The sequence below is a fragment of the Ranitomeya imitator genome, chromosome 6 (genome assembly GCF_032444005.1).
Source record: "Ranitomeya imitator isolate aRanImi1 chromosome 6, aRanImi1.pri, whole genome shotgun sequence".
NCBI lineage: Eukaryota > Metazoa > Chordata > Amphibia > Anura > Dendrobatidae > Ranitomeya > Ranitomeya imitator.
In genome coordinates this window covers 21,942,567-21,960,420 of record NC_091287.1, presented here as the reverse complement: position 1 = coordinate 21,960,420, position 17,854 = coordinate 21,942,567, and the positions used below count along the sequence as shown (strand labels likewise).

The window sequence follows — 17,854 nt, the reverse complement described above, 5'->3', positions numbered from 1 at the left end:
TGGCTGGTCATCCTGGAATCTTTGGTACCAGAGATTTGGTGGCTAGATCCTTTTGGTGGCCGTCTCTGTCGCGGGATGTGCGTTCTTTCGTGCAGTTCTGTGGGATTTGTGCTCGGGCTAAGCCCTGCTGTTCTCGTGCCAGTGAGTTGCTTTTGCCCTTGCCAGTCCCGAAGAGGCCTTGGACACATATCTCTATGGATTTTATTTCGGATCTCCCCATCTCTCAAAGAATGTCGGTCATTTGGGTGGTTTGTGATCGCTTCTCTAAGATGGTCCATTTGGTGCCCTTGTCTAAATTGCCTTCCTTCTCTGATTTGGTGCCATTGTTTTTCCAGCATGTGGTTCGTTTACATGGCATTCCAGAGAACATCGTTTCTGACAGAGGTTCCCAGTTTGTTTCGAGGTTTTGGCGAGCCTTTTGTGCTAGGATGGGCATTGATTTGTCTTTTTCCTCGGCCTTCCATCCTCAGACAAATGGCCAGACTGAACGAACCAATCAGACCTTGGAAACATATCTGAGATGTTTTGTTTCTGCTGATCAGGATGATTGGGTGTCCTTTTTGCCTTTGGCTGAGTTCGCCCTTAATAATCGGGCCAGCTCGGCTACTTTGGTTTCGCCGTTTTTCTGCAATTCTGGGTTCCACCCTCGTTTCTCTTCAGGGCAGGTTGAGTCTTCGGACTGTCCTGGTGTGGATACTGTGGTGGATAGGTTGCAGCAGATTTGGACTCATGTAGTGGACAATTTGACTTTGTCCCAGGAGAAGGCTCAACGTTTCGCTAACCGCAGGCGCTGTGTGGGTCCCCGACTTCGTGTTGGGGATTTGGTTTGATTGTCATCTCGTTATATTCCTATGAAGGTTTCCTCTCCTAAGTTTAAGCCTCGTTTCATTGGTCCATATAGGATTTCTGAGGTTCTTAATCCTGTGTCTTTTCGTTTAAACTCTTCCAGCTTCTTTTTCCATCCATAACGTGTTCCATAGGTCACTGTTGCGGAGATACATGGCACCTGTGGTTCCATCTATTGATCCTCCTGCTCCGGTTTTGGTTGAAGGGGAGTTGGAGTATATAGTGGAGAAGATTTTGGATTCTCGTGTTTCGTCTTTGCCTCTGATGTCCATGCTGCCGATCTGGTTCGTGCCTTTCATGTGGCTCATCCTGGTCGGCCTGGGGGCTCTGGTGAGGGTTCGGTGACCCCTCCTCAAGGGGGGGTACTGTTGTGAATTCTGTGGCCAAGCTCCCTCCTGTGGTCGTGAGTGGTACTTTGGCTGGTTCTGTCTATGAGCTTCCTTTGGTGGATGAGAGTGGTACTGCGGCTTCTGAGTTTCCTTCCTCAGGTGATGAGGTTAAGTCGTTAGGTGCTGCTCTATTTAACTCCACCTAGTGCTTTGATCCTGGCCTCCAGTCAATGTTCTAGTATTGGTCTTGCTTTCTCCTGGATCGTTCCTGTGGCCTGTCTTCCTGCATAAGCTAAGTTTTGCTTGTGTTATTTTTGTTTGCTATTTTTTCTATCCAGCTTGCTATATTGGTTTTTCTTGCTTGCTGGAAGCTCTGGGACGCAGAAGGAGCACCTCCGTACCGTTAGTCGGTGCGGAGGGTCTTTTTGCCCCCTCTGCGTGGTTGTTTGTAGGGTTTTGTGTTGACCGCAAAGCAATCTTTCCTATCTTCGGTCTGTTCAGTAAGTTGGGCCTCACTTTGCTAAATCTATTTCATCTCTGCGTTTGTATTTTCATCTCAACTCACAGTCATTATATGTGGGGGGCTGACTTTTCCTTTGGGGTATTTCTGTGAGGCAAGCTAGGCTTATTTTTCTTTCTTAGGGCTAGCTAGTTTCTCAGGCTGTGCTCGAGGCGCATAGGACTGGTCAGGAGCGCTCCACGGCTACCTCTAGTGTGGTTGGATAGGATTAGGGATTGCGGTCAGCAAAGTTCCCACGTCTCAGAGCTCATCCTATGTTTTTGGTAATTGTCAGGTCACTTTGTGTGCTCTGAACTTCAAGGTCCATTGTGGTTCTGAATTACCTGTTCATAACAGAGGTGATATCAGTCATTGTACAGGAGGAGAAGGTGAGCTGTGATATCTCCTATTGTGAATGGTGGATCCTGTGTTATCTACTGTATATAAAGGTGTTATTATCAGTCATTGTACAGGAGGAGGAGGTGAGCTGTGACATCACCTATTGTGAATGGTGGATCCTGTGTTATCTACTGTATATAGAGGTGTTATCAGTCATTGTACAGGAGGAGGTGAGCTGTGCCATCACTTATTGTGAATGGTGGATCCTGTGTTATCTACTGTATATAGAGGTGTTATCTGTCATTGTACAGGAGGAGGAGGTGAGCTGTGACATCACCTATTGTGAATTGTGGATCCTGTGTTATCTACTGTATATAGAGGTGATATCAGTCATTGTACAGGAGGAGAAGGTGAGCTGTGATATCTCCTATTGTGAATGGTGGATCCTGTGTTATCTACTGTATATAGAGGTGTTATTATCAGTCATTGTACAGGAGGAGGAGGTGAGCTGTGACATCACCTATTGTGAATGGTGGATCCTGTGTTATCTACTGTATATAGAGGTGTTATTATCAGTCATTGTACAGGAGGAGGAGGTGAGCTGTGACATCACCTATTGTGAATGGTGGATCCTGTGTTATCTACTGTATATAGAGGTGTTATTATCAGTCATTGTACAGGAGGAGGAGGTGAGCTGTGACATCACCTATTGTGAATGGTGGATCCTGTGTTATCTACTGTATATAGAGGTGTTATCAGTCATTGTACAGGAGGAGGAGGTGAGCTGTGACATCACCTATTGTGAATTGTGGATCCTGTGTTATCTACTGTATATAGAGGTGATATCAGTCATTGTACAGGAGGAGAAGGTGAGCTGTGATATCTCCTATTGTGAATGGTGGATCCTGTGTTATCTACTGTATATAGAGGTGTTATTATCAGTCATTGTACAGGAGGAGGAGGTGAGCTGTGACATCACCTATTGTGAATGGTGGATCCTGTGTTATCTACTGTATATAGAGGTGTTATCAGTCATTGTACAGGAGGAGGTGAGCTGTGATATCATCTATTGTGAATGGTGGATCCTGTGTTATCTACTGTATATAGAGGTGTTATTATTAGTCATTGTACAGGAGGAGGAGGTGAGCTGTGACATCACCTATTGTGAATTGTGGATCCTGTGTTATCTACTGTATATAGAGGTGTTATTATCAGTCATTGTACAGGAGGAGGAGGTGAGCTGTGACATCACCTATTGTGAATGGTGGATCCTGAGTTATCTACTGTATATAGAGGTGATATCAGTCATTGTACAGGAGGAGAAGGTGAGCTGTGATATCTCCTATTGTGAATGGTGGATCCTGTGTTATCTACTGTATATAGAGGTGTTATCAGTCATTGTACAGGAGGAGGAGGTGAGCTGTGACATCACCTATTGTGAATGGTGGATCCTGTGTTATCTACTGTATATAGAGGTGTTATCAGTCATTGTACAGGAGGAGGTGAGCTGTGACATCACCTATTGTGAATTGTGGATCCTGTGTTATCTACTGTATATAGAGGTGTTATTATCAGTCATTGTACATGAGGAGGAGGTGAGCTGTGACATCACCTATTGTGAATGGTGGATCCTGAGTTATCTACTGTATATAGAGGTGATATCAGTCATTGTACAGGAGGAGAAGGTGAGCTGTGATATCTCCTATTGTGAATGGTGGATCCTGTGTTATCTACTGTATATAGAGGTGTTATTAGTCATTGTACAGGAGGAGGAGGTGAGCTGTGACATCATCTATTGTTAATTGTGGATCCTGTGTTATCTACTGTATATAGAGGTGTTATTATCAGTCATTGTACAGGAGGAGGAGGTGAGCTGTGACATCACCTATTGTGAATGGTGGATCCTGAGTTATCTACTGTATATAGAGGTGATATCAGTCATTGTACAGGAGGAGGAGGTGAGCTGTGATATCACCTATTGTGAATGGTGGATCCTGTGTTAACTACTGTATATAGAGGTGTTATTATCAGTCATTGTACAGGAGGAGGAGGTGAGCTGTGACATGGACGGTAAATGGTGAATTCTGTGTTATCTATTCTATAATAATCTTAATAATAATGAATGCAAAATGTCGACCAGTGTGAAAACTACAAGATTTCAGGTTTTTTTTTAATATAGATCGTTAAATGGAAAATTAAAAAGAAACATTGCCAAAATACAATTAACATAAAAACTTAATTAAACAAAAATTCATTTTCTGATGACGGATTTTTTTTAAAGAATGTCTTTCAAGGTAATCATATTTAGCTATGCTCAGGATAGGTGCTGATTATTATCTTATTACATCGGACATTTATGGCAAAAACGAGCCCTACCATTGCCCAAAGTGATGTAAAGTGTGTATGGGCCATCAGACGGGCAGACAATCACTTGATCGAGGATCATTTGTCAATGATCGATAGGTGTAGATCCATCTCACCAGATAGAACTTTACCTGTCATGTTACCTTTCTGATTTTCTCCTTTTGATTTATTAAAATACCTTCTTTGATCAGACAGATGAACCTTTTCCAGCACTTACAGAGACAATACGGCAATCACAGAGTTTGATAGGAAGGGCACAGGGATTTGCATGTGCGACATCGATATGCAAAACAAGAAGCTATCAGCTATTATTCGGTATTTGGTGACAAAATATCTCAGGAAAGTTCTGGACAATGTTTTGCATGGAAGTGAAACATGTCCAAAACAGCAAATAAACAACTCATCTCGCCAATGCAAAATATCATAACGAGACCCGAGACTGAAATGTACACCTCGTGTTTCAATGGAAAGTGTCTGATTTACATGTCATAGGCCTGGAAGTTAATATTTAAAAAGTAAGTACATAGTCTGCTATCAAGTTAGGCAAACCATATGATCGGGTTCACAGGGGGACAAGATCAATTCATTTTGTTTCCCCTATTAAATTGGATTTCTAACCATGAGATGCAATGGCAAATTCACAACAACAGCAGCATAGTATGAATGTACAGAAAAACTGCCCCTCTATGTACAAGAATATAACTACTATAATACTGCTCCCTATGTACAAGAATATAACTACTATAATACTGCCCCTATGTACAAGAATATAACTACTATAATGCTGCTCCCTATGTACAAGAATATGACTACTATAATGCTGCCCCTATGTACAAGAATATAACTACTATAATACTGCCCCTATGTACTAGAATATAACTACTATAATACTGTTCCTATGTACAAGAATATAACTACTATAATACTGCTCCTATGTACAAGAATATAACTACTATATTACTGCTCCTATATACAAGAATATAACTACTATAATACTGCTCCTATGTACAAGAATATAACTACTATAATACTGCCCCTATGTACAAGAATATAACTACTATAATACTGATCCCTATGTACAAGAATATAACTATTATAATACTGCTCCTATATACAAGAATATAACTACTATAATACTGCTCCTATGTACAAGAATATAACTACTATAATACTGCCCCTATGTACAAGAATATAACTACTATAATACTGCCCCTATGTACAAGAATATAACTACTATAATACTGCCCCTATGTACAAGAATATAACTACTATAATACTGCTCCTATGTACGAGAATATAACTACTATAATACTGCTCCTATGTACAAGAATATAACTACTATAATACTGCCCCTATGTACAAGAATATAACTACTATAATACTGCCCCTATGTACAAGAATAAAACTACTATAATACTGCCCCTATGTACAAGAATAAAACTACTATAATACTTCCCCTATATACAAGAATATAACTACTATAATACTGCCCCTATATACAAGAATATAACTACTATAATACTGCCCCTATATACAAGAATATAACTATTATAATACTGCTCCTATGTACAAGAATATAACTGCTATAATACTGCCTCTATGTACAAGAATATAACTACTATAATACTGCTCCCTATGTACAAGAATAAAACTACTATAATACTGCCCCTATATACAAGAATATAACTACTATAATACTGCCCCTATATACAAGAATATAACTACTATAATACTGCCCCTATATACAAGAATATAACTATTATAATACTGCCTCTATGTACAAGAATATAACTACTATAATACTGCCCCTATGTACAAGAATATAACTACTATAATACTGCCCCTATGTACAAGAATATAACTACTATAATACTGCTCCCTATGTACAAGAATATTACTACTATAATACTGCCCCTATATACAAGAATATAACTACTATAATACTGCCCCTATATACAAGAATATAACTATTATAATACTGCCTCTATGTACAAGAATATAACTACTATTATATGGCCCCTATGTACAAGAATATAACTTCTATAATACTGTCCCTATGTACAAGAATATAACTACTATAATACTGCTCCCTATGTACAAGAATATAACTACTATAATACTGCTCCCTATGTACAAGAATATAACTACTATAATAATGCTTCTATGTACAAGAATATAACTACTATAATACTTCCCCTATGTACAAGAATATAACTACTATAATACTGCCCCTATGTACAAGAATATAACTACTATAATGCTGCTCCCTATGTACAAGAATATGACAACTATAATGCTGCCCCTATGTACAAGAATATAACTACTATAATACTGCCCCTATGTACAAGAATATAACTACTATAATACTGCTCCTATGTACAAGAATATAACTACTATAATACTGCTCCTATGTACAAGAATATAACTACTATATTACTGCTCCTATATACAAGAATATAACTACTATAATACTGCTCCTATGTACAAGAATATAACTACTATAATACTGCCCCTATGTACAAGAATATAACTACTATAATACTGCTCCCTATGTACAAGAATATAACTATTATAATACTGCTCCTATATACAAGAATATAACTACTATAATACTACTCCTATGTACAAGAATATAACTACTATAATACTGCCCCTATGTACAAGAATATAACTACTATAATACTGCTCCTATGTACAAGAATATAACTACTATAATACTGCTCCTATGTACAAGAATATAACTACTATAATACTGCCCCTATGTACAAGAATATAACTACTATAATACTGCCCCTATGTACAAGAATAAAACTACTATAATACTGCCCCTATGTACAAGAATAAAACTACTATAATACTTCCCCTATATACAAGAATATAACTACTATAATACTGCCCCTATATACAAGAATATAACTACTATAATACTGCCCCTATATACAAGAATATAAATATTATAATACTGCCTCTATGTACAAGAATATAACTGCTATAATACTGCCTCTATGTACAAGAATATAACTACTATAATACTGCTCCCTATGTACAAGAATAAAACTACTATAATACTGCCCCTATATACAAGAATATAACTACTATAATACTGCCCCTATATACAAGAATATAACTACTATAATACTGCCCCTATATACAAGAATATAACTATTATAATACTGCCTCTATGTACAAGAATATAACTACTATAATACTGCTCCCTATGTACAAGAATATAACTACTATAATACTGCTCCTATGTACAAGAATATAACTACTATATTACTGCTCCTATATACAAGAATATAACTACTATAATACTGCTCCTATGTACAAGAATATAACTACTATAATACTGCCCCTATGTACAAGAATATAACTACTATAATACTGCTCCCTATGTACAAGAATATAACTATTATAATACTGCTCCTATATACAAGAATATAACTACTATAATACTACTCCTATGTACAAGAATATAACTACTATAATACTGCCCTATGTACAAGAATATAACTACTATAATACTGCTCCTATGTACAAGAATATAACTACTATAATACTGCTCCTATGTACAAGAATATAACTACTATAATACTGCCCCTATGTACAAGAATATAACTACTATAATACTGCCCCTATGTACAAGAATAAAACTACTATAATACTGCCCCTATGTACAAGAATAAAACTACTATAATACTTCCCCTATATACAAGAATATAACTACTATAATACTGCCCCTATATACAAGAATATAACTACTATAATACTGCCCCTATATACAAGAATATAAATATTATAATACTGCCTCTATGTACAAGAATATAACTGCTATAATACTGCCTCTATGTACAAGAATATAACTACTATAATACTGCTCCCTATGTACAAGAATAAAACTACTATAATACTGCCCCTATATACAAGAATATAACTACTATAATACTGCCCCTATATACAAGAATATAACTACTATAATACTGCCCCTATATACAAGAATATAACTATTATAATACTGCCTCTATGTACAAGAATATAACTACTATAATACTGCCCCTATGTACAAGAATATAACTACTATAATACTGCCCCTATGTACAAGAATATAACTACTATAATACTGCTCCCTATGTACAAGAATATTACTACTATAATACTTCCCCTATATACAAGAATATAACTACTATAATACTGCCCCTATATACAAGAATATAACTATTATAATACTGCCTCTATGTACAAGAATATAACTACTATTATATGGCCCCTATGTACAAGAATATAACTTCTATAATACTGTCCCTATGTACAAGAATATAACTACTATAATACTGCTCCCTATGTACAAGAATATAACTACTATAATACTGCTCCCTATGTACAAGAATATAACTACTATAATAATGCTTCTATGTACAAGAATATAACTACTATAATACTGCTCCCTATGTACAAGAATATAACTACTATAATACTGCTCCCTATGTACAAGAATATAACTACTATAATAATGCTTCTATGTACAAGAATATAACTACTATAATACTGCCCCTATGTACAAGAATATTACTATAATAATGCTCCTATGTACAAGAATATAACTACTATAATACTGCCCCTATGTATAAGAATATAACTACTATAATACTACCCCTATGTACAAGAATATAACTACTATAATACTGCTCCCTATGTACAAGAATATTACTACTATAATACTGCCCCTATATACAAGAATATAACTACTATAATACTGCCCCTATATACAAGAATATAACTATTATAATACTGCCTCTATGTACAAGAATATAACTACTATTATATGGCCCCTATGTACAAGAATATAACTTCTATAATACTGTCCCTATGTACAAGAATATAACTACTATAATACTGCTCCCTATGTACAAGAATATAACTACTATAATACTGCTCCCTATGTACAAGAATATAACTACTATAATAATGCTTCTATGTACAAGAATATAACTACTATAATACTTCCCCTATGTACAAGAATATAACTACTATAATACTGCCCCTATGTACAAGAATATTACTATAATAATGCTCCTATGTACAAGAATATAACTACTTTAATACTGCCCCTATGTACAAGAATATTACTATAATAATGCTCCTATGTACAAGAATATAAGTACTATAATACTGCCCCTATGTATAAGAATATAACTACTATAATACTGCCCCTATGTACAAGAATATAACTACTATAATACTGCCCCTATGTACAATAATATAACTTCTATAATACTGCCCCTATGTACAAGAATATAACTTCTATAATACTGCTTCTATGTACAAGAATATAACTACTATAATACTGCACCTATGTACAAGAATATAACTACTATAATACTGCTCCTATGTACAAGAATATAACCACTATAATACTGCTCCTATGTACAAGAATATAACTACAATAATACTGCCCCTATGTACAAGAATATAACTTCTATAATACTGTCCATATGTACAAGAATATAACTACTATAATACTGCCCCCATGTACAAGAATATACCTACTATAATACTGCCCCTATATACAAGAATATAACTACTATAATACTGCCCCTATATACAAGAATATAACTATTATAATACTGCCTATATGTACAAGAATAAAACTACTATTATATGGCCCCTATGTACAAGAATATAACTTCTATAATACTGTCCTTATGTACAAGAATATAACTACTATAATACTGCTCCCTATGTACAAGAATATAACTACTATAATACTGCTCCCTATGTACAAGAATATAACTACTATAATAATGCTTCTATGTACAAGAATATAACTACTATAATACTGCCCCTATGTACAAGAATATAACTACTATAATACTGCCCCTATGTACAAGAATATTACTATAATAATGCTCCTATGTACAAGAATATAACTACTATAATACTGCCCCTATGTAGAAGAATATAACTACTATAATACTGCCCCTATGTACAAGAATATAACTTCTATAATACTGCCCCTATGTACAACAATATAACTTCTATAATACTGCTTCTATGTACAAGAATATAACTACTATAATACTGCCCCTATGTACAAGAATATTACTATAATAATGCTCCTATGTACAAGAATATAACTACTATAATACTGCCCCTATGTATAAGAATATAACTACTATAATACTGCCCATATGTACAAGAATATAACTACTATAATACTGCTCCTATGTACAAGAATATAACTTCTATAATACTGCCCCTATGTACAAGAATATAACTTCTATAATACTGCTTCTATGTACAAGAATGTAACTACTATAATACTGCACCTATGTACAAGAATATAACTACTATAATACTGCTCCTATGTACAAGAATATAACCACTATAATACTGCTCCCTATGTACAAGAATATAACTACTATAATACTGCCCCTATGTACAAGAATATAACTTCTATAATACTGTCCCTATGTACAAGAATATAACTACTATAATACTGCCCCCATGTACAAGCATATACCTACTATAATACTGCACCTATGTACAAGAATATAACTACTATAATACTGCCCCTATGTATAAGAATATAACTATTATAATACTGCTCCTATGTAAAAGAATATAACTACTATAATACTGCCCCTATATACAAGAATATAGCTACTATAATACTGCCCCCATGTACAAGAATATAACTACTATAATACTGCCCCTATATACAAGAATATAGCTACTATAATACTGCCCCCATGTACAAGAATATAGCTACTATAATACTGCCCCTATATAAAAGAATATAACTACTATAATACTGCTCCTATGTACAAGAATATAACTACTATAATACTGCCCCTATGTACAAGAATATAACTACTATAATACTGCTATGTAGAAGAATATAATTACTATAATACTGCTATGTACAAGAATATAACTACTATAATATTGCTCCTATATACAAGAATATAACTACTATAATACTGCCCCCATGTACAAGAATATAACTACTATAATACTGCCCCTATGTACAAGAATATAACTACTATAATACTGCCCCTATGTACAAGAATATAACTACTATAATACTGCTCCTATGTACAAGAATATAACTACTATAGTACTGCCCCTATGTATAAGAATATAAATACTATAGTACTGCCCCTATGACCGCTGAGCAGAGGATAGGAGAGCCGCTGGCGCCGTGACAATGGAGATGCAGGGACGGAGATGCAGGCGTGAGGAAGGTGAGCATGATGGGGGGGTGCAATGTGAGACATGCATACAACCAAGTGAAGAGGGGAGCTGGGCCATGGGGGACCGGGGGAGCCACATACCAGGACAGGGATGAGGGGGACAATGCATACCTGGCTTATACTCGAGTCAATAAGCTTACCCAGTTTTCCATGGCAAAAGTAGGTGCCCCGGCTTATACTCGAGTATATACGGTAACTGTTATAACACTGTTATCTGGATATATACAACTCTGGCAAAAATTAAGAGACCACCACATCAAATCGCTGTCATGGCCGCCCAATCTCCAGACCTGAACCCCACTGAAAACCTCTGGAATGTAATCAGGAGGATGATGGAGAGTCACAAGCCACCAAACAAAGAACTGCTGACATTATTGTACCAGGAGAAGTGTGAGAAACTAGTGGAAAGCTGCCAAAACGCAGGAAAGCTGGGATAATAATAAATAATAATCTTTATTTTTATATAGCGCTAACATATTCCGCAGCGCTTTACAGTTTGCACACATTACCACCGCTGTCCCCGATGGGGCTCACAATCTAAATTCCCTATCAGTATGTCTTTGGAATGTGGGAGGAAACCAGAGAACCCGGAGGAAACCCACGCAAACACGGAGAGAACATACAAACTCTTTGCAGATGTTGTCCTGAGTGGGATTAGAACCCAGGACCCCAGCGCTGCAAGGCTGCTGTGCTAACCACTGCGCCACCGTGCTGCCCATGGTTATTCCACAAAATATTGACTCCTGAATTCTTCCTGAGTTATAACATTAGTATTGTTGTTTCTAAATGATTATGAACTTGTTTTCTTTGCATTATTTGGTCTCTCAAAGCAGCGGAGTTTTTTTTTTGTTATTTTGACCATTTCTCATTTTCAGAACAAAATACAAAATTTATTGCTTGGAACTTCGGAGACATAATGTCAGAAGTTTATAGAATAAAAGAACAATTTATATTTGACTCAAAAATCTAATATATAAAGCTGAATGTGTGTATGTATATATGTATGTTCGGGATTGGCATCTGCACCGTCGCAGCTACAGCCACAAAATTTTGCACAGCCACACGTCTGGACCCCGAGAGCGTCATAGCCTATGTTGTGAGGCGAAATTTTAACCCCGCGCTTTCCAATTCACCAAACAATTTCGCCCCTATCTACATAATGGGGAAAAAGTGAAAGGAAAAGTGTTGGAGGCAAATTGACAGCTGCCAGATGTGAACAAGGGGGACTTAAAGAGTGAGAGCGATGGCGCCAAAGAGTATATACCGTACAGTTGCTAAGGTGGGGCCCCGACATGGGATACTCACCACACACGGGGATATGAACACACACACATAACGCGCCACACACATCCACGTGCTTGAACACATATTACTCTCAGCACACATTTCACCACACATACAGCAACCTCGCCACATAAAAGTCGAAACACAAAAGTCGCCGCTCAAAACTTGCCACGCGCAAAACTCGCCACATGCAAAACTAGGCTCACGCAAAACTCGCCACACGTGCAAAACTCACCTCATGAAAAACGCACCACACGCAAAACTTGCACTCACAGAAAAATTGCCACTTGCACAAAAGTTGCAACACATGCAAAAGTTGCCTCACACAAAACTTGCACATACTCAAAACGCACCACACATAAAACTCGCCACGCGCAAAACTCACCATACGCAAAACTCGCCATGCGCAAAACTTGCTGCACACAACTTGCTACACTAACCTATCACATGCAACTCGACACACAAAAAGTTGCTACACGCATGTCGCCACACAAAACTCATCTCACAAAAGTCGCTACATGCATGTCGCCACATGCAACTCAACACACACAACTTGACAAACTAAACTCGCCCTAAAACACACACAAGTCTGGTATTAGCCTTCAAAAATAAAAATCTGATTAATAAGCAGACAAACTACAAGAGCAACAAATGTACCATATAGGAAATACGGCAGCTGTCAGTCACATGACCTGTCTATTATGTGTATGTGTGAGCTAATATATACTGCCAGGGGGAGGGCTTCCTGTTGGCTGGGGATTTATCAGGCTGCCAATTTATCTTACAAATACTGAGGTACAAATACTGAGCAAATAACGTGTGAACGAGGTCTAATACAGGAGGAGATGACACACAGATATATACTATATACAGGAGGAGATGACACACAGATATATACTATATATAGGGGAGATGACACACAGATATATACTGTATACAGGAGAGATGACACACAGGTATATAGTATATACAGGAGGAGATGACACACAGGTATATACTATATACAGGAGGAGATGACACACAGGTATATACTAGATACAGGAGGAGATGACACACAGGTATTCAGTACAGACCAAAAGTTTGGACACACCTTCTCATTTAAAGATTTTTCTGTATTTTCATGACTATGAAAATTGTACATTCACACTGAAGGCATCAAAACTATGAATTAACACATGTGGAATTATATACTTAACTAAAAAGTGTGAAACAACTGAAATTATGTCTTATATTCTAGGTTCTTCAAAGTAGCCACCTTTTGCTTTGATGACTGCTTTGCACACTCTTGGCATTCTCTTGATGAGCTTCAAAAGGTAGTCACTGTAAATGGTTTTCACTTCACAGGTTTAATAAGTGGGATTTCTTGCCTTAGAAATGGGGTTGGGACCATCAGTTGTGTTGTGCAGAAGTCTGGTGGATATACAGCTGATAGTCCTACTGAATAGACTGTTAGAATTTGTATTATGGCAAGAAAAAAGCAGCTAAGTAAAGAAAAACGAGTGGCCATCAGTACTTTAAGAAGTGAAGGTCAGTCAGTCTGAAAAATTGGGCAAACTTTGAAAGTGTCCCCAAGAGCAGTGGCAAAAACCATCAAGCGCTACAAAGAAACTGGCTCACATCAGGACCGCCCCAGGAAAGGAAGACCAAGAGTCACCTCTGCTTCTGAGGATAAGTTTATCCGAGTCACCAGCCTCAAAAATCGCAGGTTAACAGCAGCTCAGATTAGAGACCAGGTCAATGCCACACAGATCTAGCAGCAGACACATCTCTACAACAACTGTTAAGAGGAGACTTTGTGCAGGAGGCCTTCATGGTAAAATAGCTGCTAGGAAACCACTGCTATTTTTCAAAAGGACAATGACCCCAAACACACCTCCAGGCTGTGTAAGGGCTATTTGACCAAGAAGGAGAGTGATGGGGTGCTACGCCAGATGACCTGGCCTCCACAGTAACTAGACCTGAACCCAATCGAGATGGTTTGCGGTGAACTGGACCGCAGAGTGAAGGCAAAAGGGCCAACAAGTGCTAAGCATCTCTGGGAACTACTTCAAGATTGTTGGAAGACCATTTCCAGTGACTACCTCTTGAAGCTCATCAAGAGAATGCCAAGAGTGTGCAAAGCAGTCATCAAAGCAAAAGGTGGCTACTTTGAAGAACCTAGAATGTAAGACATATTTTCAGTTGTTTCACACTTTTTTGTTAAGTATATAATTCCACATGTGTTAATTCATAGTTTGGATGCTTTCAGTGTGAATTTACAATTTTCATAGTCATGAAAATACAGAAAAATCTAGGTGTGTCCAAACTTTTGGTCTGTACTGTATATACAATATACAGGAGGAGATGACTTGCAGGTATATACTATATACAGGAGGAGATGACATACAGCAGGTATATACTATATACAGGGGAGATGACATACAGGTATATACTATATACAGGAGATGACATACAGGTATATACTATATATAGGAGGAGATGACATCCAGGTATATAGTATATACAGAAGAGATGACATACAGGTATATACTATATACAGGAGGAGATGACACATATGTATATACAATATACAGGAGGAGATGACATACAACAGGTATATACTATTTACAGGGAAGATGACATACAGGTATATACTATATACAGGAGATGACATACAGGTGTATACTATATATAAGGGAGATGACAAACATGTATATACTGAGGGGAAAATGAGAGGTGTGAGGTGAAAATGAAAAGGTGTGAGTGCAAAATGAGAGGAGTGAGGGAAAATAGTGGAGAGATCGGAAAATGACAGATGTGAGGTTGAAATGACAAGTGTTAGGCGGGAATGAGAGTAGTGAGGGGGGGAAATAAGAGGAGTGAGGGGAAAATGAGAGGTGTAAGGGAGACAATGAGAAATGTGAGAGGGAAAATAAGAGAAGTGAGGTGCTATAACTAACCACAGATATTTACTATGGCCAGGCAACGCCGGGCTCTTCAGTTAGTATACCTATAAAGAGAAAAATCAGACAAACTGAACATTTTGCGGAGGTCTCATTTTTGCCAGAGCTGCAGATTGTGTCTGTAAATGCTTTGTTCACAATACAGATATGTTAGTAGTAGAAGTTTCATGCAATAATTAGAATGTTTTCATTACATTGTTCTACATTTCAATTAACACGCCGTCTATTTTTCAGTAATACTCACTTTACACTTTGTCACACAAGTTTAACAGATTAAATGGCTTTTTCCACTTTGCTTTCAGATAAATAATAAAAGAAAAAAAAACGTTTTATTGATTTTAGATTAATTTACATTCCAGTTCTTAAAGTTGTTTCACATCAGCTCCCTGCTGGTTTTACACATTTCTCCCCCTTGGATCAGACCCGGGCCTGTTACAGTGATTATACCCTGATTATTTATTCTCTAATTAGAGAGTACGGCGCGTTCAGTTTAAATTAAATGAGAGAAGTATATTAAGAATGATCGAGTCTTATTCATCAATATTATACAACTACACTTTTTTTCTATTATTTTTAGAGTTTTTAAATACGATATTCAGACGAGTGCATTTTCGGTCAGTGGGCCCAACAGACCACACATGGACAGTAATGTCCGAGGTTAGTGAGCATTAGTAATTTTCCTCACCCATCATGGTACTGTGCACTAGTCTTGTCTGTTATGGTTTCGTGGACAATACGGTACAGAGACTTGTGGGATTCCTGCTCTCAAGTCTCTTTGGAGAGCAAGTTTAAAAGCAGCAGCAGAATGGAGGACATTATACATTAGTACTGAGCAGTGTAGCTGTGAATCCAGCTACGAGATGAAATAAAAAATGCAACATAGTCCACACCCATCATGGCACTATGCACTAGTCTCATCTGTTATGTGGTTACAGTACAGAGACTTGTGGGATTCCTGCTCTCCTGTCTCTTTGCAGTGCAAGTTTAAAAGTGTCAGCAGCAGCAGCATGGAGGACATTATACAGCAATACTGAGCAGTGTAGCTGTGAATCCAGCTATGAGATTAAATAAAAGATGCAACATAATCTCCATGTTTCTCTGTGCTTTTCTATCTCTCACTCACTTTGCTCTCATTCCTGCCTGCTTCGCTTTGGACTTTAATAGAAACCTGTAATCCGATTCCTCAGTGAGCTGTCAGTCCATCTTGTTTTGAGCAGGACAGATTTTAGCAGTTTTTCAAAGTGAATGATGAGTTCAGGAAGTAGGGAGAGGAGAAGATGTGGCTTATAAGTGGAGAAAGAAGCAGATTTCTCTGATATTATATATTACAAAGTATCTTACACTCTCTTGTACTAGTGATTTATGCAAAGTTTGCTAAAATGACTCTTTACTCAAGATTCTCCTGGGATAATAACTGTTAGCAATCATCAAGATGCTGGTGAAGTTCAGGACAGCGATCGACGAGCCCTAGAAAGTTTTAAGATGTCCAGTCCAGGATTCTGTAGTCTGAATTACAAAAGCAACATTGTATCCTCCAAGACTGATTAATATATATGTAGATTCTTTATGTTTTAATATAAAAAGATAAAAGCCCCGATTAGTAACTTGCGTTTTTTTGTTTTTTTTTACTATTCTTTTTTTGTCTTGCATTCTTTGTCAACTTTCTTTTTTTGCACCAAATTCTTTAAAATTGTGCGAGCGAGTTGATGAATTTTGCAAACAATAAAAGTTGCTCTTTTTTACCTTTTCAAAATAAACGTCGCAAAGATTTATGCAAGAATTTCTGATGAAAAAAAAATAACTTCAGGTAGGGGAATGGACTGGAGCACATTTGTACAAAAATGCGACCACTTTAAAAAAAATAAAAAAATGCAAATGATGCTTCGGCCGAAAAACATCTGGATAAAAAAAATGGAGACTTTTGTTTCCTGTTTTTAAGTTTATTTTATGGTAAAATAAATGAAATCAACTACAACTTGTCCTGTGAAAAGTAAGTCC

General features: G+C 37.0%; 1 protein-coding gene across 3 annotated transcripts in view; it reads right to left on the bottom strand.

Annotated features, from left to right (window-relative positions):
• Positions 1-17,854, bottom strand: part of DGKB (diacylglycerol kinase beta) — a 790,513-nt gene that overhangs the window by 346,828 nt on the left and 425,831 nt on the right. The window lies entirely within an intron of this gene.